Consider the following 26,959-nt stretch of genomic DNA (forward strand, 5'->3'; position numbering starts at 1 on the left):
CAAATTTAAAAAAAAGAGAAAAAATTAAGAGAAGCAAAAAAACAATAACATTTTGCAAAAAACAAAAAAAACAAAATTACAACCTACAAAATTTCAACTACATTTTAGCTGACATTTTGAGGGTTGTAATTTTTTTTGCAAAATTTTGCTCAAATTTAATTGTATTATCTTTCAATTTCTTAATATGTTTGGTAACTAAAATATTGTTTGAATAAATATATCTGGTAAATAAATCTGTTTGTGAATGCACCAAAATACATTGACATTGATATTCACTGAAATAGATACAAATATAAATTTTCAAAATGGGCTGTACTCAATTATTCTGAGCACTATACTTATATATATATAAGTAAATTCAGTTGGATGATTAGCAAGTTTTGGTAACACTTAAGTTTAAGTACCAATTCTCAATTATAACTATTGGCTTATTACCTGTTATTGGCTGTTAATAAGTACTTATAAAATCTGCATGATCTCGTTCAACATCCCTATGCCTACCAATACCAAAACACAACTATGACCATAATTACTATTAATAAGCAGCAAGTTGGGAATATATTGAGCTTAAAGTCATAGTTAATGGTTTGTTAATAGTGAGAATTGTCCCTTAAAATAATGTGACCTACATTTTAGCTAAAGTTTACTTGACTAAATGCAAAAACTCTTTTTTTGTGTCAAAAATCCATTTAACACCAATCAAAATCCTGGAGTTTTTTTTATTTGCAATGTCTAACTACAATATGCAAACAGGACATACATTGACATAAATATAACTAATATTTTGCATGTTCACCAACTTAGTCTTTTCTAAAATGAATGGGAAAAACACCAACTAAACTTGTACGAATATTGTGGTATGATATGTTTAGCTCTATCGCCCAGCCCTAGTATGAATAATTGTAGTGTTTATGCATCTGAATTAACATTTCTTGGCAGTCAACTTCACTCAAGGTTACACTTGTAGGTTTTTGTCATACTGGATGTGACCGGGGGGAGGAAATTAAAAAGTAGCTTTTACTAAAACTGACGCCTTTTGCAAATCCTCTTGTCGGTTTGAGAAAATGGCCAAAAGCGGTCGATACAACAGAAGCCTTAAAATGAAACTGAAAGTCTTTACCTCAGTGTTGAGCTGAATGGATGTCATTGAGATCTGTAGGAATCATCAGCGTCATTTTGTGTGTATTCCGTGTGTGAATTTGTAATGAGTAAAAGCTGCTGTGAGTGTGTGCCATAGGTTTTACACTATTTACAAGACTTACAATTATATTTTAATGTGCTGTGTTTGTTTTTGTTTTTTCCCCTTCGCCCACACCCTCATTTTTATTTGACTTTTTATCATGCATGTACTGGAGTATTTATTTCAAGTCATTAAAAATGTTGTTTCTCAAAACTTATTGTGCGACATTTCAGTTGAAAGATTAAAATGCTTGATTAATTGAGAGGGTGCTCGCTGCAGAGCCATTTGAGGAGAGCTGAGCTCCAGCGAGGGGGAGCATGAGCTGTCGCTCCTCCTCCTGTAAGCTGTATTAATGCGTACACCAACCCCACCCCTAACCCTACCCCCAGTGACATCACTCGTAGAAGAAGTGCAAAAAAGGTGGAGCTCAAGCTTAAGCTCCCCCTCGCTGGAGCTCAGCTCTCCTCAAATGGCTCTGCAGCGAGCACAACTTGGATTAATTTAAGTCTATAAAAGGCCAAACGTTCTCACTGAAAGTGCAAAGCATTAAACTATGAGCTCAGAGCAAATGAAAGCTATAGGTTTATCATGAACGATGTATTACACTTAGTATATATATATATATATATATATATATATATATATATATATATATATATATATATAGTGCTCAGCATATATGTTTAAATTCCTATTTTTAATATGAAGCTCTACAAAATAATTTTTGTGCATATACATTTTATTAGTCAGTACTGAAGCCAAATCTGGAGCTTATCTAACAAAATAACTTATGATAACGGTCCAAAAACTTGTACAGCCAATTTTATGTTACAGATAAATATTAAATACGAATTTAAAAAAAAGGAAAATCAAGAGAAACAAAAAAAATGTTTTTTTTGCAATATTTTGCTTGAATTTAATTGTACTATCTTTCAATTTCTTAATATGTTTGGTGACTAAAATGTTATTTTAATAAATATATCTGTTTAATAAATCTGTTTTGTTTAAAAGCACCAAAATACATTGCCTATATTCACTGAGAAATGGAAAAAAATATTCATTTTATAATGGGGTGAACTCAATTATGCTGAGCACTGTATATTGTTTTTAGCATACGAAATAAAAGGCCATTTCACAATACACAGAATGTCGAACACAACATAATACAATATTATCAAGAAAGCATAAGAAAAAAATGGTTAAATATAATAATAAATAATTTACAGAGAAGTGTGTAAGCTCCACAAATCGACGTATGCCAAACCACTCCTTCCTATAAAGAGTTACGAGTCAGCATCACTAATTTAAAGCCTAATTGGATTTCATATTTTGAAAAATATCAATCCATATCTCAATTCTTCCATAAGTAGAACAACTTAAAACATTTTTCTTTATTATTTGTTTTCAACGATTTCAGTTTTAGTTGTTCTATATACATGTAAATTGGTTGGATCTAAGAATATGTACTAAACCCGGCTGGGTCAGTTGGCGTTTCTGTGTGGAGTTTGCTTGTTCTCCCCATCCTGGAGTGATAACCACGCTTTCTGATGTACCCAAAATATTTCCTACCATTTTGTCAAATTGCTTACCATACTATTTTACTAATTAAAGTGTTCATTTACAAATGTGCATTTAAACTCTAAGTTTTATATTACAGTTTTATAAATAATGATATGAATAAAATGAAATGTTAATTTTGAATAAAAAATAGAAAAAGATTCTTATTTTTTAAAATTCAAATTTATTATCATCTCTCTTTACATTTAGAAATCTGTTAAAACTTGTTTTAAAATAAACACCAAAGCCTACTGGCAAATAACAAACTAGCCAGACCATTAAGCTTTCCTCGGTCAGAATTTGGCCACTTAAAAAAAAAGAAAAAATTCAAAAATAGTAAGTCCAACTTTTGGTCTTTCAAACCACCAGAACCCCTCTGGGCTACAGGCCTAAAACTTAAAAAATTGTATGAAGAGATGATTAATTATTAACATATTTTAATAGCAGCATATATATATATATATATATATATATATATATATATATATATATATATACAGTTGAAGTCAGAATTATTAGCCCCCTTGAATTATTAGACCGCTTGTTTATTTATTCCCTAATTTCTGTTTAACTGAGAGCAGATTTTTTCAACACATTTCTAAACATATAGTTTTGATAACTCATTTATAATAATGAATTTATTTTATCCTTACCATCATGACTGTAAATAATATTTTATTAGATATTATTCAAGACACTTCTAAAAAGCTTAAAGTGACATTTAAAGGCTTAACTAGGTTACTTAGGTTAACTAGGCAGGTTAGGGTAATTAGGCAAGTTTTTATATAACGATGGTTTGTTCTGTAGACTATCGAAAAAAAAAATAGCTTAAGGGGCTAATAATTTTGTCCCTAAAATGGTGTTTAAAAATTTAAAAGCTGCTTTTATTCTAGCCAAAATAAAACAAATAAGACTTTCTCCAGAAGAAAAAAACTTTATCAGACACACTTGCTCTGTTAAACATCATTTGCGAAATATTTAAAAAAGAAGAAAAAAAAATTGAAGGGGGCTAAAAATTCTGACTTCAACTATATATATATATATATATATATATATATATATATATATATATATATATATATATATATATATATATATGTATATATATGAGCAATATCACACAAGTAGCAGTGCGATATGGCTATATATCAGCACTGTTGGGAGACGTCTGTTGCTTTAGTGTCCCACCAGTGCTGATATACAGCCATATCGCACTGCTACTCGTGTGATATTGCGTTTATACAACACTTCAATGGCACAATCATGGGTTGGGAAGAGGGGGTGTTCGGGGTGAGGTTGAGAACAGGATGCACGATCGGGTACTGTACCAAAGTTGGCAACCCGGGGGTGTTTAGTTTACAGACTGTACCAAAGAGGGGGGTGGGTGAAATTACGGGAGTTTTTTTTAGGAAGAAATAAAAACAGATGTTTGCGGGAGACTGGTGTGAAATACGGGATACTCCCATGAAACACAGAAGTGTTAACAGGTGTGCCTACCAGTTTAATATTGATTTGATCTGCTGTAGTTCGAAATCAGACCATATCTTCTAAGCTTAAGGGCTTAATATGCAGTTCTGTCGCCATCTTTTGGATAGAAAACATCAACCGTTGCTGATGAGCTCTCAGAAATTGTAAATTTTTTAAAATAGGCACTATTCCTGCAAATAAACTGCATAGTTGCAATCTAAACAACTACATTCTCGACTAAAAAAGCCTCAAAAGTTTATTTTGTTGTCTAACAGCATTAATATTCGTCAAACTGTAGCGTCTGCTTGTTGCTGGCTGTATGTGGGCGGAGTTATACACAAAGGGTAAAGAGGCTGTACGGGTGCTGATATTACTTAAACATATCACGGCTATCAGCCAATCAGATTTAAGAACCAGACAGAACTGTTGTACAAATATATACAACACACACACACACACACACACACACACACACACACACACACACACACACACACACACGTTTGATTCACCAGTCCCCACCAATGTCAAGTGCAAACCTACGCCTTTGGTTATGATCATATATTTCTTACAGTGTGAATGTCCAGATCACATCAAAGTTTTGGGTTTTTAGCTGAAAGGCGGTGGTGTGCAAACACCCCTTTATTAATGCTAGTGTTGTGTTTGAAGGGCTCTTGTGCGCAAACACACCTTGAGCGGCTCCTGATGTGCTCCAGTTGTTAACTTATCAGTCCTCCAGAAGCTCTTCATCTGTGCGTTTGAAGTCTGGAATGTTTATCTCTGCTGCTGCACATCTTTATTCCACACATTTCCTGAACATGGAGGACCATTGATTAGACCATTCATGCAAGACACGCTGTTTAGCAAGTACTTCATATATCAGGTATCCACTTTAGTTTTAACCCTTTATAATGCTTACTTAATTACTATTAATTAATTAATGCTTACTTAATAACAATGCACCTCCAAAACTCTGTGCTCTCTTCTCACTGTCGGTTCCAAGTCATATTCATTCTCTTAAAGGGTACCTATTGTGCAAAAATCAGTTTTATACGGGGCTTAAACACAGTTGTGTGGCAACAGTGTGTGAATATAACCCGTCTCTAATGGTACAAATGGTATTACGTTTATTTTTTATAGTTACATTTGATAAAAACAGTCTGCAGAATGTCACTTTGATTGATATTCTCCATTTGTACGTGTCATCAAATGGGGAAGTCCCGCCCACTAGTGACCATCTCTCCCTCATTAGCATAGGACATTAGTCTTGTTTTTGAATCTGTCATTATGCTGATGCATGGGCATTTGTAGCTCCGCCCTCTTTTTAAAAGAGCACAATCTCATTTGAATTTAAAGCAACAGTCACCACAATTAGGATGAAACCCAAAAAGAGTCAGTTTCAAAGAGTTATAAAACATTATTTGTGTGGTATTTTGAGCTAAAACTCACATACACGCTCTAGGGACATCAGAGATTTATTTTAAATCTTGTAAAAAGGGTGTTATAGGTCTTATTTAAGGCTCTAGTTCTCAGCACGAGTTTCTTGGTCTGCCTCTTTTCTGCTTGCTTCACATTTTGAAAGGAGAGACGTCAAGTGTTGCTGAACTGACAAATATTCAACGTTTTAAGCATTAATGCAGATGTCAACCAATCAGATTGCTTTAAGCAAAAATTAAAACAAGTAATTTTACTTGGTGTTTCACTATTTATATATAATATAATATATAATATAATATAATAAAAATATAATATAATATAATATAATAAAAAATATAATAAAAATATAATATAATATAAATTATATTATATTATAAAAATAATATAATATATTTTAATATATTATAACAAAAATATAATATAATTTAATATAATATAATAAAAATATATTATAATATAATATAATAAAAATATAATATCATATAATATAATATAATAAAAAATATAATATAATATAAATTATATTATATTATAAAAAATTATATAATATATTTTAATATATTATAATAAAAATATAATATAATTTAATATAATATAATAAAAATATAATATAATAAAAATATAATATAATATAATATAATATAATATAATATAATATAATATAATATAATATAATATAATATAATATAATATAATATAATATAATATAATATAATATAATAATACTTTTTTCTTCTGACTTCTGGACTGAAATGTGACCTTTTTTGTTGCAGCTAACAAAGGCCCTTTCCTGTCCAACTCTTTTTCATGCTCAAACACAAAAAAACTGTTTCTGCACAACAGGAAGCCGAATGACCTCTTCTATCAGGAGACGCTTCCTTCACAGCACCAAATGTCGGAGGAATAATTTCAGCCCAGGTTTCGCCCATTTCCTGCTAAAAGGAGTGTTTCACGGCCCGTCTTCGACAGTGTCCTGTTTCAGATCCTGTGTTATCAGTGAAAACACTCCACCGATGAGGAATGTGGACATCTGAAATCAAATGAGATTGACATGTTGAGGTTTTACAAAGCTTTTCTTGTAATGTTTGGAGTATTTGTAGATTACCGTATGGATAATTTGAAATTATCATCTGTTCACCAAGGCTGAATTTTATTTAATTAAAAAGTTAAAACAACACTATTGTGATGCACTGTGAAAAAACTGTTCCACACAATTCATTCATTTTGTCCCAAAACAACTTTATTTATTTTGGGACAACATTGTCAGCGATTGAGTGGAACCCTGCATTTTTTTACAGTGTGACACTGAAAACAGTAATAAATTAAGTGATAACATATTTTTGTTCAGGTGTTGATGTAATTTATATATAAATATTTATATCGGAAGTGTGCGTTGGCATGAGGAGGCATACAGACTGCCTTAGTGTCCCATCAGTGACAATATACAGCCACATCACACTGCTACGAGTGTAATTTTGCATTTATATATATTTATAACAATTATAATATATTTATATTTTTTATATATATCGTGTGTATAAAAAAGAAAATCAAACAAGGAGAATCTCAAAATCCTTTTGTAAGAGGAACTACTTCTTTCGCCATTCATTCCCATCTGAAGCTGACGTCACAACAGCAAAAGCTGTTACTAATTCACCAGTGTCACTTTAGAGCGATGACAAAACAGGTGATTCTGCTCACATTTTGAGATCATAAGGCTGAACAGCATGAAAAGCCATCAGTCTACAGAGATTTCCCAGTAATTCTCTTTTGCAATCAGGACATCACAATAATAAACCCCAAAAAAAGCCAAAGCAAAGCAAACACTAGCAGATTACTATGGTATAAATACAGCACTACAAAATACAAAATACAAATCAGGTCACTTACCTGATTTATAATGTTATGTTTAGGTCTAGTTTAAAATTTACGCTGAGAAAATGCTGTTTTTCTCCCCTAAGGACTTATTATGCGACCTCTGTTGCCATCTTGTGGCCGAAGGTCAACCATCACTTTCTTTGGTCTACTTAAGACAGGCTGATGGCAGCCGATGCACAGAATCCGATGCTCAGAAATTATATTAAAAAAAATTTGAATAAACACTGTCCTTATAAATAAACTGCATAGGTGCAACCTAAACAACTATATTACCAATTAAAAAGCCTTAAAAGTACATTTTGTTGTCTAACAGCAGTAATATTTGTCAAACTGTAGAGTGTCCTCTGCTTGTTGATGTATGTGGGTGGAGCAATACACCAGGGTAAAGGGTGAAGTGACGAGTGCTATTATTTGCAGAATATCGCACGGCTATCAGCCAATCAGATCCAAGAACCAGACAGAACTGTTGTATGTATGTATGTATGTATGTATGTATGTATGCATGTATGTATGTATGTATATATTTTTTATTTAATTGTATTTTTTTACTGACATTTATAATGTTATAAACAAGTTTTATTTTAATAAAACTCATTCTTTTTACCCTGTGTTTAAGCACACATTAAAAGTATAAGGAAGTGGTGATGGAAATGGCAAATTTATGATAAAAATATGTTAATCTACAAAAAAAAAAAAAAAAAAAAAACATTTAGCTTACTTGAGGTTGTTGAATTTTTGTGGAAAACGGTTAAATGTTAATAATGGGAGATGGAAACATATTTGTTGAATAAACTCAGGCGTAGCATACTTTAAACACATGTGAGACAATTATAGACCTTTTTCATGGCTGCTGCATGAAGGGCGCCATAGCGACCAGCGTCTTCCGGTAGAATGCTAAAAACTTCCGTTTACAGCGTGTACAATTTTGCGCTCCGAAAATGGGTTTCAATAACGTTTTTAATGGATAACAGTGTTTTTGTGACACAACTTAGAAATGTGTCTGTTAAAGCTGTTATAATCTGTCACATGTGGTTCAAGCGCGTCAGAAATATGAGAAAAACATTCTCCTAGTTCACGTGTCTGCCGTCAGAAATCAGAAATCAGAAAACACACACAAAAACACACACACACACACACAGAGAGAGAGAGAGAGAGAGAGAGAGCGCAAACCAGAGTACTGGCACGAAACTTAACAGTATGAAAGTCGTGCAATTTACAAAAATGACCAATAAAAGTCTGTTATTGATCCTCTGCTGGCTGATTTGCTGTTCATTCTAATCGCGAGCCGTTTGTGTTTTATTTCGTGTGTTGTTTTTACCACGGTTTGTGTTTTTCTGTCATTTCGAAATGACACTAGCCTATATTTTCACTTTGTCACAGTTATTAAATCAGTGTGTCAGTGGCACAGTACAGGCTACGTGTGTGTGTCAAACATTTTGGTAAATTACATTAGTTTGGGCTGGTTATATATTTGAAATAAAGAGAAAATGTTGACTTTAGCAATGACAAGGCTTCATTTAAACTGCAGAAGATGCCGTCTGACAACGAGGGGAAAATGCCTCACAGCAGCTGTTTTCCATCCTATTAGATCGCATTTCTTTAAATGATCAGTCCAGGAGATGGTGCTGATGGACAACAGTATTAGTTCAAAGAGTATAAAAGCAGATAAAATAGATTAAAACTATCGTTTTTAAAGCTGTCCAAATGTGACTGTTTACTAGCATCAGCTGCCGACCGGAAGTTCTTCGCATTATGCATAATGGGTATTTTTGCGTTCCAAGAAAAAGGTCTATAGTTGCATTGTTTACTGTCGGTTGCTAAGTTACCAATACTACAGTCAGCCACTCTAACAACTTGATTTACTTCACATTAGGATGAAAGTTAAACTTGGTATAAATAAAACAAACTTTTAAACCTGCTTAACTTATTTAAAAAAGAAAAATATTTAAAAGCTTTTACTTTCATAAACCCGCACGGACGTGAATGCGTCTGACTGTTCTGATTGGCTAAAGTAGACGTCTCACGTCAGCACGTTCTCAGCACGCGCTCTTTCCCGCAATCTTCCTTCTGCATTTACACAACGCAGCATTCCGGCAAATTTCCAGTAATGTTTAAATTTCTCTTTCCGGAAAATAGCCAGAATGAATTTACCGGTATTTTCAAAAAGGACCTGTTCACACATACAAACCTTTACAGAAAGTTGCCGGTAATTTTCCGGAAAGGTCTGTATGTGTGAAAGGGGCTAATGATGGCCGCCGAGTGAAATGACTTGACTTAAAGGGACTTTAACAAAGGGAACTAAACAATTCTTAAGTGTTTATAGACAACGTAATTGTTTTATGTTCAGGCTACTTAACTTTGTAAAAAACAATTAGGTTAACTTAATTTATTTTGGGACAACATGAAGGAATTGTGTAAAACCCAGCATTTTTTACACAATAAGTGACACAAAAATTCACTCAAAGTATTTTATCATTTTTAATGTAAATCTGAAAGCGTTAATAAAATTTTTAGCAATAAAATATTATTGTTCAGGTGTGGAAGTAATTTATTAAATTACAATTTACATTAAATTACATTTATTAAATTATTTCAAATAAAACTCATTTTGTACGAACTTTCTATTCCTCAATAAAATAAGATGCAGATGGAGAGGGTAGAATGACACTGTGTTCATAATTTATAGAAAAACCTTATCAAATAGCAGACATTTAGTCATGCACTGCCGTTGAGCTTGCTGTTTGAAGTGCATTTCTAATCTATACATAAATAAGTATTGTTTTCCTATCAACTGTACAGTAATGCACATTTATACAGTTGAAGTCAGAATTATTAGCCCCCCAGAATTATTAGACCCCCTGTTTATTTTTCCCCCAATTTCTGTTTAACGAAGAGAAGATTTTTCCAACACATTTCTAATCATAATAGTTTTAATAACTCATTTCTAATAACTGACTTATTTGATCTTTGCCATGATGACAGTAAATAATATTTGACTAGATGTTTTTCAAGACACTTCTATACAGCTTAAAGTGACATTTAAAGGCTTAACTAGGTTAATTAGGTTAACTAGGCAGGTTAGGGTAATTAGGCAAGTTATTGTATAATAATGGTTTGTTCTGTAGACAGCTGGAAAAACATATCTTAAAGGGGCTAATAATTGTGTCCTTAAAATGGTGTTAAAAATTAAAAACTGCTTTATTCTAGCCAAAATAAAAACAATTAAGACTTTCTCCAGAAGAAAAAATATTATCAGACATACTGTGAAAATTTCCTTGCTCTGTTAAACATCACTTGTGAAATATTTTAAAAAGAAAAAAAAATTCAAAGAGGGGCTAATAATTCTGACTTTAACTGTATGTATGTGTGTGTGTGTGTGTGTGTGTGTGTGTGTGTGTGTGTGTATATATATATATATATATATATATATACAACAGTTCTGTCTGGTTCTCGAATCTGAGATTTTTGAGTAATATCAGCACCCGTACAGCCTCTTTACCCTTTGTGTGTTACTCCGCCGACATACAGCCAGCAAAAAGCAGACACTACAGATCTAAAGTTTAAAAGATGCTTGCTCAGCTGTTTAACTGTCAGCTTATAATTTGAATCCGGAAGAAAGTAGTTCCTCATACAAAAGGGTTTTTGAGACTCTCCATCTTTGCAGTGCGATATGGCTGTATATCGGCACTGGTGGGGGCACTAAGGCACACAAAAGGGCACACCTCCCCCCAGTGCCAATATACAGCCATTTTGCACTGCTACGAGTGTGATATTGCTCATATATATATAGTTTTATCCATATATATATATATATATATATATATATATATATATATATATATATATATATATATATATATATATACATTTTTTTAGCCAATAACTTACAATCTATGAATTTAAAGTGCATATAAAATGTCCACCCATAAAGATTACATCGTTTTATCAATGAAAATCATAAATAAAGTTTAAAGGTGCATAGAACAAGAATCTGGATAAAGCTACTGTAGGCATAGATGAATAATAAGAGCTCAGTAGATGCTGTAGAAGTAGTGAAGGTAAGTGGTTGTGAACAAATTATAGGGGCTAAATTTAAACAAACAAATCAAATCTAGTAATGTTTAAACTTAATTTGCCTGTTTAAATCCAGCCCAAATACATTGTTTTGCAACCACTTACCTTTAAAAAATGAATAGTTTTTTCAGTGTGTATTGTCATCATTTATTTGTACGCTATCATTTTTTTACTTATGTATATCTTTTTATGTAAAAATGTTTACTGAAATGTTTTGTTTATATACACATTTAATTATTTACATAAATTTAGTCATACTTATTTTATGTCAAGTAACAAAGTGGTTTCAGTATTATTAGTAGCAGGTTATAGGCTGAAGACTGAAAGTATAGTACTGAAATAGACAAGATACTTGAGGGTTCCTCTTATAGGCTGGTGTAGGTTTAGTGTGTCGAACAGCAGCTGCTGGTCAGAAGTGATGTCTCTTGGTAACCGAGGCTGAATGTCAGTGTTGTGTGATTTGATACTGATGGTCTCAGATTTCCTCCACACATACACACACAAGCACCTCACTCATTGTGCTCACATTTACAAAAGGAAGGTCAGCTTTCACTTCCAGCGTTTGCCTCAGTCTGCGGCGCACTGGGTAAATACTGAGATGCTTTGTTAATAAGTGCTCATATAAAAGCTTATATCCCTAAATGTTTACACAGTGGCATAGATCCAAGCTGATATATAGAGTGAAGCCAAAATTATTACCCCTTTAAATTTAAAAACATTTAAAGGATGAAGTGAAGAAAAAAAAGGACTTGAGTGCATATTTGTTGTAATCAATCTTCGTATCTCCCTAAGGGTAACTGTACAATGTGAAAAGTAACAGACCCAGTACCGAGCCTTGAGGTATTGCATAATGAACTTGTGATTATGATTCTATGACACAATGATTTAAGGCAGATTTGAGTGCAACATGTGCCTAATGTGACTATTAAGTGTACTGTTTATTAATATTATTCCATAGTCTATTTAAATTCTTGATCCTGATTGGCTATAACTTGTCAAAACTGATGAAAATTCGGTCAAATATTGAGCTCCAAAGACCTAAACTAGTCTTAACCTGTCTATAACTTGAGCACAGAGATGCTTTGTTAATAACTGCTCAAATCTCTAAATGTTTACACAGAGGCTTAGATCCAACCTGATATAAAGAGTTGAAGGCAAAACTATTAGCCCTCCTGTGTAATTGTATTCTATATCAAATAATTTCGCAAGAGATGTTTAAATAATACAGCAGCTTCTACCTGTTTTTGAAGGCAAAGCATTTCAAGAATGAAGGGAAGAAATAAAATAGCCTTGAGTGCATGGTGTGGTAACTGGAGTGTGGTAAGTGTACAATGTGAAAAGCAACGGACTCAGTACCGAGCCTTGTGGTACTCCACAATGAACTTGTGATCAAACATGGCAATAAGCTCACCGTACTCAAACAGTTCCCAATAGAGAACCATTTGGGATCACCATTTGGCAACATAGATGACAAATATGCAACAGTTGCAAGAAGCTAAAGCTATCCAAGATCTCTAAAAATGTTTCCAGCATCTTATGATTGTATGACGCTAAAAATAAAGGCAGATTTGAGTGCAACATGTATGAAGCTAATAAAGTGGCTGGTAAGAGTGTTTAATATTATTATTCAATAGTCTATTTAAGTTCTTGAATTTGATTTGCTATAATTTGTCCTTACTGATAAAAATTTGGTCAAATCGTGAGCTGCAAAGAGCAAAACTGGTTTTAACCTGTCTATAACTTGAGCACAGAGATGCTTTGTTAATAACTGCTCAAATCTCTAAATGTTTACACAGAGGCTTAGATCCAACCTGATATAAAGAGTTGAAGGCAAAACTATTAGCCCTCCTGTGAAATTGTATTCTATATCAAATAATTTCGCAAGAGATGTTTAAATAATACAGCAGCTTCTACCTGTTTTTGAAGGCAAAGCATTTCAAGAATGAAGGGAAGAAATAAAATAGCCTTGAGTGCATGGTGTGGTAACTGGAGTGTGGTAAGTGTACAATGTGAAAAGCAACGGACTCAGTACCGAGCCTTGTGGTACTCCACAATGAACTTGTGATCAAACATGGCAATAAGTTCACCGTACTCAAACAGTTCCCAATAGAGAACCATTTGGGATCACCATTTGGCAACATAGATGACAAATATGCAACAGTTGCAAGAAGCTAAAGCTATCCAAGATCTCTAAAAATGTTTCCAGCATCTTATGATTGTATGACGCTAAAAATAAAGGCAGATTTGAGTGCAACATGTATGAAGCTAATAAAGTGGCTGGTAAGAGTGTTTAATATTATTATTCAATAGTCTATTTAAGTTCTTGAATTTGATTTGCTATAATTTGTCCTTACTGATAAAAATTTGGTCAAATCGTGAGCTGCAAAGAGCAAAACTGGTTTTAACCTGTCTATAACTTGAGCACAGAGATGCTTTGTTAATAACTGCTCAAATCTCTAAATGTTTACACAGAGGCTTAGATCCAACCTGATATAAAGAGTTGAAGGCAAAACTATTAGCCCTCCTGTGAAATTGTATTCTATATCAAATAATTTCGCAAGAGATGTTTAAATAATACAGCAGCTTCTACCTGTTTTTGAAGGCAAAGCATTTCAAGAATGAAGGGAAGAAATAAAATAGCCTTGAGTGCATGGTGTGGTAACTGGAGTGTGGTAAGTGTACAATGTGAAAAGCAACGGACTCAGTACCGAGCCTTGTGGTACTCCACAATGAACTTGTGATCAAACATGGCAATAAGTTCACCGTACTCAAACAGTTCCCAATAGAGAACCATTTGGGATCACCATTTGGCAACATAGATGACAAATATGCAACAGTTGCAAGAAGCTAAAGCTATCCAAGATCTCTAAAAATGTTTCCAGCATCTTATGATTGTATGACGCTAAAAATAAAGGCAGATTTGAGTGCAACATGTATGAAGCTAATAAAGTGGCTGGTAAGAGTGTTTAATATTATTATTCAATAGTCTATTTAAGTTCTTGAATTTGATTTGCTATAATTTGTCCTTACTGATAAAAATTTGGTCAAATCGTGAGCTGCAAAGAGCAAAACTGGTTTTAACCTGTCTATAACTTGAGCACAGAGATGCTTTGTTAATAACTGCTCAAATCTCTAAATGTTTACACAGAGGCTTAGATCCAACCTGATATAAAGAGTTGAAGGCAAAACTATTAGCCCTCCTGTGAAATTGTATTCTATATCAAATAATTTCGCAAGAGATGTTTAAATAATACAGCAGCTTCTACCTGTTTTTGAAGGCAAAGCATTTTAAGAATGAAGGGAAGAAATAAAATAGCCTTGAGTGCATGGTGTGGTAACTGGAGTGTGGTAAGTGTACAATGTGAAAAGCAACGGACTCAGTACCGAGCCTTGTGGTACTCCACAATGAACTTGTGATCAAACATGGCAATAAGTTCACCGTACTCAAACAGTTCCCAATAGAGAACCAATTGGGATCACCATTTGGCAACATAGATGACAAATATGCAACAGTTGCAAGAAGCTAAAGCTATCCAAGATCTCTAAAAATGTTTCCAGCATCTTATGATTGTATGATGCTAAAAATAAAGGCAGATTTGAGTGCAACATGTATGAAGCTAATAAAGTGGCTAGTAGGAGTGTTTAATATTATTATTCAATAGTCTATTTAAGTTCTTGAATTTGATTTGCTATAATTTGTCCTTACTGATAAAAATTTGGTCAAATCGTGAGCTGCAAAGAGCAAAACTAGTTTTAACCTGTCTATAACTTGAGCACAGAGATGCTTTGTTAATAAGTGCTCATATAAAAGCTCATATCCTAAATGTTGCACAGTGGCTTACATCTAATCTGATATACAGTATAGGCCCAGTTCCAATTCTACCCCTTAGCCCTTCCCTTTACCCTTACTCCTCGTTTTGCGCATTTACGTCAAGGGGTAGGGGTGTCCCAATTCTCTTTAGCTTAGAGGCATAGAGATAAGGGGAAGGGGTGAATATCCCTTCGATCAAAGATTTTTCAGGACCACACTCAAAACCAAGGGGTAAGAAAATTTCCCACAATACACCAGCCACACCGGCAGGATAGCTGCACCAGGAAGTAAGGAGATCCACAAATTAGTATTTTGTGTCATTATTATGAATTTTTATGACAAAAAGCAAATGTTTTAATATATTCATAACTGCGTTTGTGTTTTAACGCCATGGTTTTCAAAAAAAAATTTGCGATCTATAATCCATAATCATAACTCCTGTATAACAGTTCCACAACATTCTGACACTCGATGACACTTGAATACCCTGTCAGAAAAGTCTAGTCGCTGGGAATGAGCATTTTACAGTGTCTGCTATAATGTTAATGCTGTTGTTTACATAGATCAATATGGCCACTGTGTTAAATACACAGTACAGTTACAATCTTATTGCCAATTTGGATCATTATAATAACATAATATATGCCTTCAATGATTTCCTGAAGATAAATAGCCTACCAAAAAAATAGCACAACTTGAAATCACCACAGCAGTCGCGATCATTTGATCTCATATGAAGTATTAAATCGCGATGACATATGATGTCGTGTGCAGGTACTGTAGTGCTGTAAATTTTGGGTGTAAATTTTGAAGCCCTTCCCCTTCACCCTCGGTTGTAAGGGCCAAGGGGAAGGGAAAGGGGTAGGGGTACAAAAATAGAATTTGAATTGGGCCACAAAGTCAAAAATAGCCCTCCTGTGAAATTTGCTTTATTTAACAAATATTTCGCAAGCAATGTTTACATCACACAGCAACTTCTACCTATTTTAAATGCAAAACATTTAAAAAATGAAGGAAAGAAAAAAATGAAGACAATAGCCTTGAGTGCATCTGTGTTGTAATTAATTTTTGTAGTAAGTGTACAATGTGTAAAGCAATGTACCTAGTACCAAGCCTTGCGGTACTCCATAATAGACTTGTGATTAAACACAACAACAGGTTCACCGTACTCAGTTTCCACAATCACCTGATAAAAAAAGAGCACTAAAAGAGCACCTTTTGGCAGCATAGATGACAAATATGCAGCAACACTATGAAGTCGATATTAATCTGAGATCTCTAAAAATGTTTCCAGCATCTTATGATTCTTTGACAGAGTGAATTAAGGCACATTTGAGTGCTAGTGGCTAGTAAGTGTACTGTTTAATATTATTATTCCATGTCAAACCCAACGGTCCAACTTCGTCCAACCCGCTCCGAGCTGCGATTGAACCGGCGACTCTTCAGATGGGAGTCGGTTGCTCTAACAAGGAGGCTAAAGACCATGGCCTCTAGTGTCTGTCGCTAAAGCACCTTTGGAGGTCAGAGGAGTGAGGTTTACCTGCACAGCACTTCATTAGCTGGCCTATTTTACACATAGTCTTTTGAAATTCTTGATCCTGATTGGCTATAACATGCCAAAACAGATGAAAATTTGGTCAAATATTGAGTTGCAAAGACCAAAACTAGTTTTAACCCGTCTAAAGCTTGACCACAGAATAAGCAGGATAATCAATAGTTTGCTGCACGTTTAATTATTCTAAATCTATTTATTTAACCCTAAATTTAAACTCTGCCACCAAAACAAGAATTTACAAGACTGGAGTGGCAGAACCGACACTTATTGTATGTAGTTTCAAATGAAATCATTACTCCAGTCATTATTGCTTTTATTACTATTACCATTAATAATAATAATATTAATAATAACAACAATAATTAATATTAGAGTGATTTCCGAAGGAACATGTCTGTAGAACAGTCTAAAGACTAGATTAATCTTTAAATCACTGGAATAAATAAATAAATTAATTAATTCATTTTCTTGTCGACTTAGTCCCTTTATTAATCCGGGTCGCCACAGCAGAATGAACCGTCAACTTATCCAGCAAGTTTTTACGCAGTGGATGCCCTTCCAGCCGCAACCCATCTCTGGGAAACGTCCACACACACATTCACACACACACTCATATACTACGGACAATTTTAGCCTACCCAATTCACCTGTACCGCATGTCTTGGGACTGGGGGGGAAACCAGAGCACCCGGAGGAAACCCACATGAAGGCAGGGAGAACATGCAAACTCCACACAGAAACACCAACTGAGCCGAGGTTCGAACCAGCGACCTTCTTGCTGTGAGGCGACAGCACTACCTACTGCACCACTGCATTATGGAATAAATTATTCAATTAAATTCTAAACTACTTTTGAACAGTTATTTTACAGTGCAATAACGTTTCACAAATTTACTATTTGTACTGTAAATTTTGATTAAATAAATGCAGCCTTGGTGAGCAGGAGAAGCTTATTTTAAAACATTTAAAAATCCTACTGACCTCAAACTATTGACTAGTACTGTAATTCAGGTCTGAAGATGTTAAATTTACCAGCTTTTAAATGTAAAATTTCCTCGATATTTCCATAACTGTGGCCACTTTTTAATGATCTATTAATTTCCTGAAATAATTCTCAAGGATAACATATATTTTTTTAATGTAACACCAGCATTTTAGGGTCATGGGAAACCTTATTTTTTAGGAAATGTAGTGCTTTTTTACACCTGGAAAGATCTGGGTATAAAAATCTACCCAATGATTTCTAAAAGCGTCAGCTGCGCAGGTCATGGAAACTCACAAGGTGCGTAAGTGCTGTTATATGAAGGTGAATCATGAGGAAAGGATATGCTGTCCTGTGCCATATGTTAGTTTGACATCTGCCCTGAATATTCAGCGTAAACCACCCTGAAATCCCACGAGCTGGAGAGGCAGACAGAGTTTGGCAGCGATTCAAACAGAGCTGAAATTCCTCATCTTTCCCCTTTGGCTGACCTTGAATCCATGTATTTGTGTGTTTTTTTTTTTTTTTGTATTCTTCCTCTCATAGGTGTACGATTTATTTGACTATCAACTGTTTTATTCATTTATTTTTTCATTTTCCATCAGCTTAGTCCCTTATTTATTAAGAGTTGCCACAGCGGAATGAACCACCAACTTATCCAGCATGTTTTACGCAGCGGATGCCCTTCCAGCCACAACCCAGCATTGTCGTATTCACTCACTCACTCACTCACTCACTCACTCACTCACTCACTCACTCACTCACTCACTCACTCACACACACACACACAAACACACACACACACAAACACACACACACACACACACACACACACACACACACACACACACACACACACACACACACACACACACACACACACACACACACACACACACACACACACACACACACACACACACACACACTACATCCAATATAGTTTATTCAATTCACCTAAAGCGCATGTCTTTGGACTGTTGGGGAAACAGGAGCAACCAGAGGAAACCCACACCAACACGAGAACAACATACAAACTCCACACAGAAACACCAACTGGCCCAGCTGAGACTCAAACCTGTGACCTTCTTGCTGTGAGGCGACAATGCTAACCACTGAGCCACCAATCGCTTTATTCCTCAGCATTATATTCATCCCTCATACTGCTTTAAACAGAATGCTCAGTGAAACAGCACAGCAGACCTAGTTATTGTCTCTTTTGCAGGTCTAAAGGTTAGACGACGCGGCTCCTCATTGTCCTAAAATAAAGCCACAGCACCTGGGAGGATGACAGCAGAGAAACCCTTCCTGACATTGTCTGTGTGCCGTCATTGTCTGATGAAGCCTGGGAACAAAGTTATTTCCCTGCCAAAGGCCAGACACGCAGCAGGCTGCCAAACATACAGTCCCATTAGGTGTGTTTGCTTTTGTCAGATGAGCCGAGGTGATACTCACAGGCAGTGCTAAAGATGTGTTGTACATTTCTGACTCGACTAAATCATAAAAATACCATAATATGTTTGCAGATATTTAAGAAACAAAACTATAAAATACACAAGATTCGTCACTTCTGAATGGTAAAAAAAGTATAAATAATGAAATATATATATAAAAATACGAATTGTTTAAATTGTTGTTAGAATTATGTTATTCAAATAACATGAGTATGTTTCATTTAATATATAAGTGTATTTTTGCTATACTAAATCAATGGTTGCTAGGGTATTATGGGAGGTTGCTAGGATAACTTACTTGATTTCACTAATTTAAAAGCCTTTCAAATGTAAACTATTGTAAGTAATATTATTATTGGAAATACATGCAATAATACAAATTTTATTATATTTCAATTGCTAGGGTATGTATATACAGTTAAAGTCAGAATATTTAGCCCTGCTGTTTATTTATTTCCACCAATTTATGTTTAACGAAGAAAATTTTTTTCAAAATAGTTTTAATAACTCATTTCTAATAACTGATTTATTTTATCTTTGCCATGATGACAGTAAATAATATTTGACTAGATATTTTTCAAAACACTTCTATACAGTTATAGTGACATTGAAAGGCTTAATTAGGTTAATTATGGTAACTAGGCAGGTTAGGGTAATTAGGCAAGTTATTGTATAATGATGGTTTGTTCTGTAGACTATCGAGAAAAATATATCTTAAAAGGCCTAATAATATTGACCTTAAAATGGTGTTTAAAAATTAAAAACTCCTTTTATTCTAGCCGAAATAAAACAAATAAGACTTTCTCCAGAAGCAAAAAAAAATATTATTAGACATACTGTAAACATTTCCTTGCTCTGGTAAACATCATTTGGGAAATATAAAAAAAAAGAAAAGAAAAGAAAATCAAGGGGAGCTAATAATTCTGACTTTAACTGTGTGTGTATGTATATATATATATATATATATATATATATATATATATATATATATATATATATATATATATATATATATATATATATATATATATATATATATATATATATATATATATATATATATATATATATATATATATATATATATATATATATATACACACACACACACACACATACACTCACTGGTCACTTTCTTAGGTACACCTGTCCAACTGCTCATTAATGCAAATTTCTAATCAGCCAGTCACATTGCAGCAACTCAATGCATTTAGGCATGTAGACATGGTCAAGACGATCTGCTGCAGTTCTCTGTGGGTACAAATGCCTTGTTGATGCCAGAAGTCATGGCCAGACTGGTTTGAGACTGATTTGAGCTGATAGAAAGGCAATAGTAACTCAAATAACCACTCGTTACAACCAAGATATGCAAAAGAGCATCTCTGAACACACAACACATTGAACCTTGAAACGGATGGGCTACAGCAGCAGAAGATCACACCGGGTGCCACTCCCGTCAGCTAAGAACAGTAAACTAAGGGCCTACTCACACTATGCTATCCGAACCGTGCCCAGGCCCGTTTCTCTGATCGTTTGAGAAATGTGAGTGCGCTGAATCAGGCTCAGGCACGGTTCACTTGGCCAGCCCTGGCTCGGTTGGAAGAGGTGGGCCTGAACACGGTTCATTTGGGCTTTGGTGTGAAGCCCGAAACTGAAAGCGAGACGTGACTTTAAGGGACTGATTCATATGGATTTATTAATCATTCTTACTGTTCAATGAACGCAAACTGCCCTAGATTATTAAAGACGCAAACCTCTCACTGCACGACAGCTGCGCACCTTCAGCAGACCTCCTGATTTCTACAGCAGCAGCAGCACAAGGGCTTTATGATTGTTTATGAGTCTGTTCGGGGAAATATCTGACTGCGTGTCATCGCATCCCTAAGAACTGTTTGGCGAAATATTTGACTGCATGTCACTGCTTATCAAACCACTGACACGATATAACTTGAGAAATCTCCTGTGTGCTGAGCGAGATCGCTTACTGAACAGCGCAGCAGCGATAACGTAAGCGTGCCCAGGCCCGATTGCAGTGTGAGTGCGGGCCGTCGGGGGAGACGGGAGCGGGGACAAGCGTGCTTTGGCCCGGTTCAAGGAAAATGTACATAGTGCGAGTACGGCCTAAGGCTATAATTCACACAGGCTCACCAAAACTGGACAATAGAAGATTGGAGAATCGTTGCCTGGTCTGATGAGTCTCGATTTCTGCAGCTACATTCGGAAGGTCGGGTCAGAATTTGGTGTCAACATCATGAAAGCATGGATCCATCCTGCCTTGTATCAGCGATTCAGGCTTTTGGTGGTGGTGGTGTAATGGTGTGGGGGATATTTTCTTGGCACACTTTGGGCCCATTCGTACTAACTGAGCATCGTGTCAACGCCACAGCGTACCTGAGTATTGTTGCTGACTATGTCCATCCCTTTATGACCACAGTGTACCCATCTTCTGATGTCAATATGGAGCAATGTTCATATATATATATATATATATATATATATATATATATATATATATATATATATATATATATATATATATATATATATATATATATATTTGCTAGGAAAATTCACATTGTTACTATTACTAATAAAAATGTATTCAAGTAATTTCTGCTCATACGACTAAATTTAAAGCTACAGCACATACACATTTATTGTTTTGATGTTTGAATGAGCCATCTTTAACACATCAATTATGATTTGGTTAAATTTTTATTTCTGCCACACGGATGGTTCAAAAACTAAGTGAAACACCACTCAGCAGCTTCTATCTATTTCAAGGCAAAACATTTAACGGATGAAGGGAGGAAAAAAACAGAGAAGAAAATAGCCTTGAGTGCATCTGGGTGGTAATCAATCTTCGTACCTTCCCATTTGCTAATATGAACCAGTGCTGAGAGGATCCTATGGGAGCATTCCGCGAAAATGACATCATCCTCCGCGACTGCCTGCACGCAGAACAAATGATAAATAATGTGTTTACTCTCTCTCGCTTACACACACACACACGCACACACACATAAATAACGCTTCTTCCAAGGAGACAAAACTACCACAAAACTACTACAGTCTACTACAGCTGAAACATTAACACACACACACACACACACACACACACACACACACACACACACACACACACACACACACACACACACACACACATGAGAGTGTTTTGGCAGGTGCAAGAGGAATCCCAAAGTGTGATCCCAAAGATCTGAGGTCAGAACATCACACTTAATGATTTGCTACTAGTCAGGGTTTTCACTTTTCTTACTGAACTTACTTTATCAACAACCAGAACATTTTAACCTACAAGTTTTAATGCTTTGATGCAAAAAAAAAAAAAAAACTCTTCTTTTGATTAGTCCCTGCTTTATCAGGGGGTTGCCACAAAAAACAGCAACAACAAACAAACATAAACAAAACAGAAACAAATAACACAAACAGAAACACAACAACTAAACTAAACAAGACAAAACACAAACATTACAACAAAACAAACAGGTCAAAAGCAAAACAGAAAGCTAAACAAAACACTCACTCTCCTTCTGATTAGTCCTTGCTTTATGAGGGGTTGCCACAAAACAACAAAACAAACAAGGTAAAACAAAAACAAACTAATAAAAAAAAACATAAAAAAGAAGCGCAACAACAAAACAAACACAGTGGCGCAGTGGTTAGCACGGCCACCTCACAGCAAGAAGGTCGCTAGTTCGAGTCCCGGCTGGGTCAGTAGGCATTTCTATTTGGGGTTTGCATGTTCTCCCCATGTTCGTGTGGGTTTCCTCCACAGTCCAAAAACATGCGCTATAGGTAAATTGTATGAACTAAATTGGCTGTAGTGCATGAGTTTGTGAGCGTGTATGGGTGTTCCCCAGTGTTGAGTTCGGCATGCTGGATAAGTTAGCGGTTCATTCCGCTGTGGTGACCTCTGATTAATAAAAGGACTAAGCCAAAAAGAAAATGAATGAATGAAAACAAACAACAGATAAACAAAAGAAAAACAAAACACTCACTCTCCTTCTGATTAGTCCTTGCTTTATCAGGGGGTTGCCACAAAAAACAACAACAAAACAAACAAAAAAACACAGCAACAACAAACAAGACAAAACAAGACATAAACAAAACAAAAACTAATAACACAAACAAGACTACAACAAAAGAGTCATATATATATATATATATATATATATATATATATATATATATATATATATATATATATATATATATATATAACCAACAAAACAAACAAAAAACACAACATCAAAACAAACAAGACTGAACAAGAAAAAACAAAACAGAAAAACACAAAACAAAAAAACAAAACAATCACTCCCTCTCCTGATTAGTCCTTGCTTTATCAGAAGTTTATATTGGATCTTTGTCCTATCCAATTAATCTATAGACCTACTGATCACAACCCTCTCATCTTTATTCATAAAATTCTAACCTACGTTTGATGAGATAGGCTTTGTTTGTCCAAGCCTTTAACTTGGAAATAAAACAGGTTGCTGGTAAAGATAATGTGCTGGCCGATGCAATGTCACGTATTACCATATGGTGATGGGTGGTGTTTTATTTATGTATTATTTTGGTTTCGTTTACCAGTCACCATTTAAGAGGTGGAGGTGTTGCGTTTGGCGTTTACTCCTGCTCATAATTATTACTTTTAATTATCTTGTTTGTCTTTGTCCCTTTTTAGTTTTCTATTGGTTGATTTGGTGGCGTCAGGCCTTTAAAACGAATGAAAGCAAACTTCTCGCGATCCCTCATTACTCCACGCCACCACAGTTTTGACAGCTTTATTGTTGTGTTTTCCTTTATGCTTTCCTTTTGATATTTGTTTGGTGTGGGGAGCTCCAACCTGCTTTAGGTTTGTTTGGTTGTTGTTTATTATGTTGTTGGGCTCCCCATCTCTTGTCATTTTTTGGATTGTTTTGCTGGTTATGTTATGTTAATAAATAATTTAGTTGGAGCACTTTGGCTGTTGTTTATTTATTTACGTTGTCTTTGGGTCACGAGTCGTATTTAAGTTAGGGACCGTAACACAGGGGTCGCAACAAAAAACAACAACAACAAAACAAACAAAAAACAACAATCAAAACAGGAAAAAAATCAAACAAATAAAAACGCTACAACAAAACCAACAAGACAAAAACAAAACAAAAAGCTAAACAAAACACTCACCCTCCTTCTGATTAGTCCTTGCTTTATGAGGGGTTGCAACAAAAAACAACAACAAAATAAACAAAAAAAAAAACAACAACAAAAGAAATGAGACAAAACGCTACAAAAACAAAACAAAAGAAGAAGAAAACAAATACAAAAAACAATTTGAAAACAAAAACAAAAAAACGCACTCACTTTCCTGTTTAGTCCTTGCAAAACAAACAAACAAACAAACAAAAAGATAAAGATAGCTGTGATAAAAAAAAACAACATAAAGATAGCTGTACAAGTGTGTGTTTGTTGATATTGTTTAAAAATAATCCATGCAGCAGTGCTGTTGCTGTAGGAGGGCATTGGTGTGTGTGTGTGTGTGTGTGTGTGTTCGTGTGTCCTCGTGTGTGTGTGTGTGTGTGTGTGTGTGTGTTCCTCCAGTAGGCCAGCCAAAGTACAATGTCTTCCTCTTGGCTCTGTATTCTCCTTTCCCTGTTTTAGGTGGAGTCCATTTCCACATACACACAAACACACATTCATACATACCATAGACACACACACACACACACACACACACACACACACACACACATACACACACACTTTTTTTATTTTGCTCTGATAATAGTCACTATAAAAAAAAGACTACAACACTTCCATATCAGAATTGTTTTGAATCCGGCCGTATTGCATATTTCAAAAATTAATTAAATAATTAATTAATTGATTGATTAAATAATTAATTAAAACTAAATAAGCTAAGTTGGCCATAGTGTATGAGTGTGTGTGAACGAGTATGTATGTATGTTTTCCAGTACTGGGTTTCAGCTGGAAGGGCATCCACTGCGCAAAACATATGCTGAATAAGTTGGTGGTTATGCAGTGACAATCTCTGATGATTAAGGGGAATAAGCTGAAAGAAAATGAACGAATGAAAAATGTTGGGAACTGCTCACCATTAACCTCCATAGTATTTGTTTTACCTACTATGGAGGTCAATGGTTACAAGTTTCTAACATTTTTCAAAACATCTTCTTTTATGTTCAACATAAAAATGGAAACTTCTAAAGGTTTAGAACCACTTTAAGGACTGTAAATAGTGAGTATGTTACTTTTTTGGGGTGAACTATCCCTTTAAAGGTCACCAGATGGCGGTATGAGGCTGTGAATGCTGTTGATGTGGCATGAAGCAGATTTATAAAGATAAATATATAATATCTGTCAGCAGAGGGCGACACTGTCAATCAATCAGTTACATCAGTAACGAGTTCACCTCTATTAAGCTCGCCTTAAAACCATGTAATAATGAAAAGACCCTTTGAGATTTCACAGAAAATGAGGACTGGAAGACCCACTGAAAAACGATTTATTGGATTTATTAAATGTTTTTAAGGTAGCCTAATTGTTTGGAGGCTGTTTATATGGGCTGAATTTTCATTCATTCATTCGTTCATTCATTCATTCATTCATTCATTCATTCATTCATTCATCCATCCATTTTCTTTTCAGCTTAGTCCCTTTATTAACCCGTGGTCGCCACAGCGCAATGAACCGCCAACTTACCCAGCATATGGGAAACATTCATACTCACTCATTCACACGCATACACGACAGACATTTTTAGCTTACCCAATTTACATATAGCACATGTCAATTAGATACATTTACTTTGTAACAAATAAAGTTCTTGAAATTTTTTTTATAACTAAACATTTAAGTTGCAGATTTAAAAAATTACTGAAATACATTTTACAATAAAATATTACTTCAGGCTATCAACATTTTTTCCATTTAATTTAATTATTCTGAATATTTTTATATAAGAATGACTTTTATTACAATACCATTTTATTTTTGTTTTTTAATTACACTACTTAAACGGTAACACTTTAATTTAAGTATCAATTTAACTAGTGGGTTATTACTAGGCCCACACAAAATCTGCACGCGCAGAAATCCGCAGATTTTTTTTTAGTTATGATACTGCCAAAATCATTCCGCATAAATCCACATACAGTTGAAGTCAGAATTATTAGCCCCCTTTGAATTTTTTTTCTTTTAAAAATTTTTCCCAAATGATGTTTAACAGATGAAATTTTCACAGTATGTCTGATAATATTGTTTCTTCTGGAGAAAGTCTTATTTGTTTTATTTCAGCTAGAATAAAAGCAGTTTTATTTTTATTTTTTAAACTCCATTGCAAGGTCAAAATTATTAGCCCCCTTAAGCTATATCCGATAGTTAGGGCCAGACAGAATCTGCAGACATTTCTTGCTCTTTCTGCAGAGAATTTTGTAAAAAAATCTGCAGATTTATTTTAGGAGTATCATAACTAAAAACTTAATAAATGAAATCAACAAATAATACATTTTTAATTTGTATTTAATGATTACAA

At 34.5% G+C, this 26,959-nt stretch overlaps 2 long non-coding RNA genes across 8 annotated transcripts in view; both read right to left on the reverse strand.

The window, feature by feature from the left end:
* Positions 1-4,545: 4,545 nt before the first annotated feature.
* Positions 4,546-26,959, reverse strand: part of LOC141375309 (uncharacterized) — a 91,727-nt gene continuing 69,313 nt past the window's right edge. For 2 of the 7 annotated variants that reach the window (XR_015495306.1, XR_015495301.1), the window contains 3 exons: positions 6,498-6,671; positions 5,153-5,232; positions 4,895-5,016 (listed from right to left, as the gene is read on the reverse strand). This is a non-coding gene — a long non-coding RNA (uncharacterized LOC141375309). Of the gene's footprint in view, positions 5,017-5,152; positions 5,233-6,497; positions 6,672-22,264; positions 22,347-26,959 lie in introns of all 7 variants that reach the window. The other 5 variants (XR_015495303.1, XR_015495304.1, XR_015495302.1 and 2 more) reach the window with 4 other exon arrangements.
* LOC147843045 (uncharacterized) lies at positions 18,447-20,336 on the reverse strand. Its single transcript, XR_015495399.1, has 2 exons — positions 18,755-20,336; positions 18,447-18,713 (listed from the first exon to the last, which is right to left on the reverse strand). It is a non-coding gene; the product is annotated as an uncharacterized LOC147843045 (long non-coding RNA).

The sequence above is a fragment of the Danio rerio genome, chromosome 7 (assembly GCF_052040795.2).
Source record: "Danio rerio strain M-AB ecotype USA chromosome 7, GRCz13ab, whole genome shotgun sequence".
NCBI lineage: Eukaryota > Metazoa > Chordata > Actinopteri > Cypriniformes > Danionidae > Danio > Danio rerio.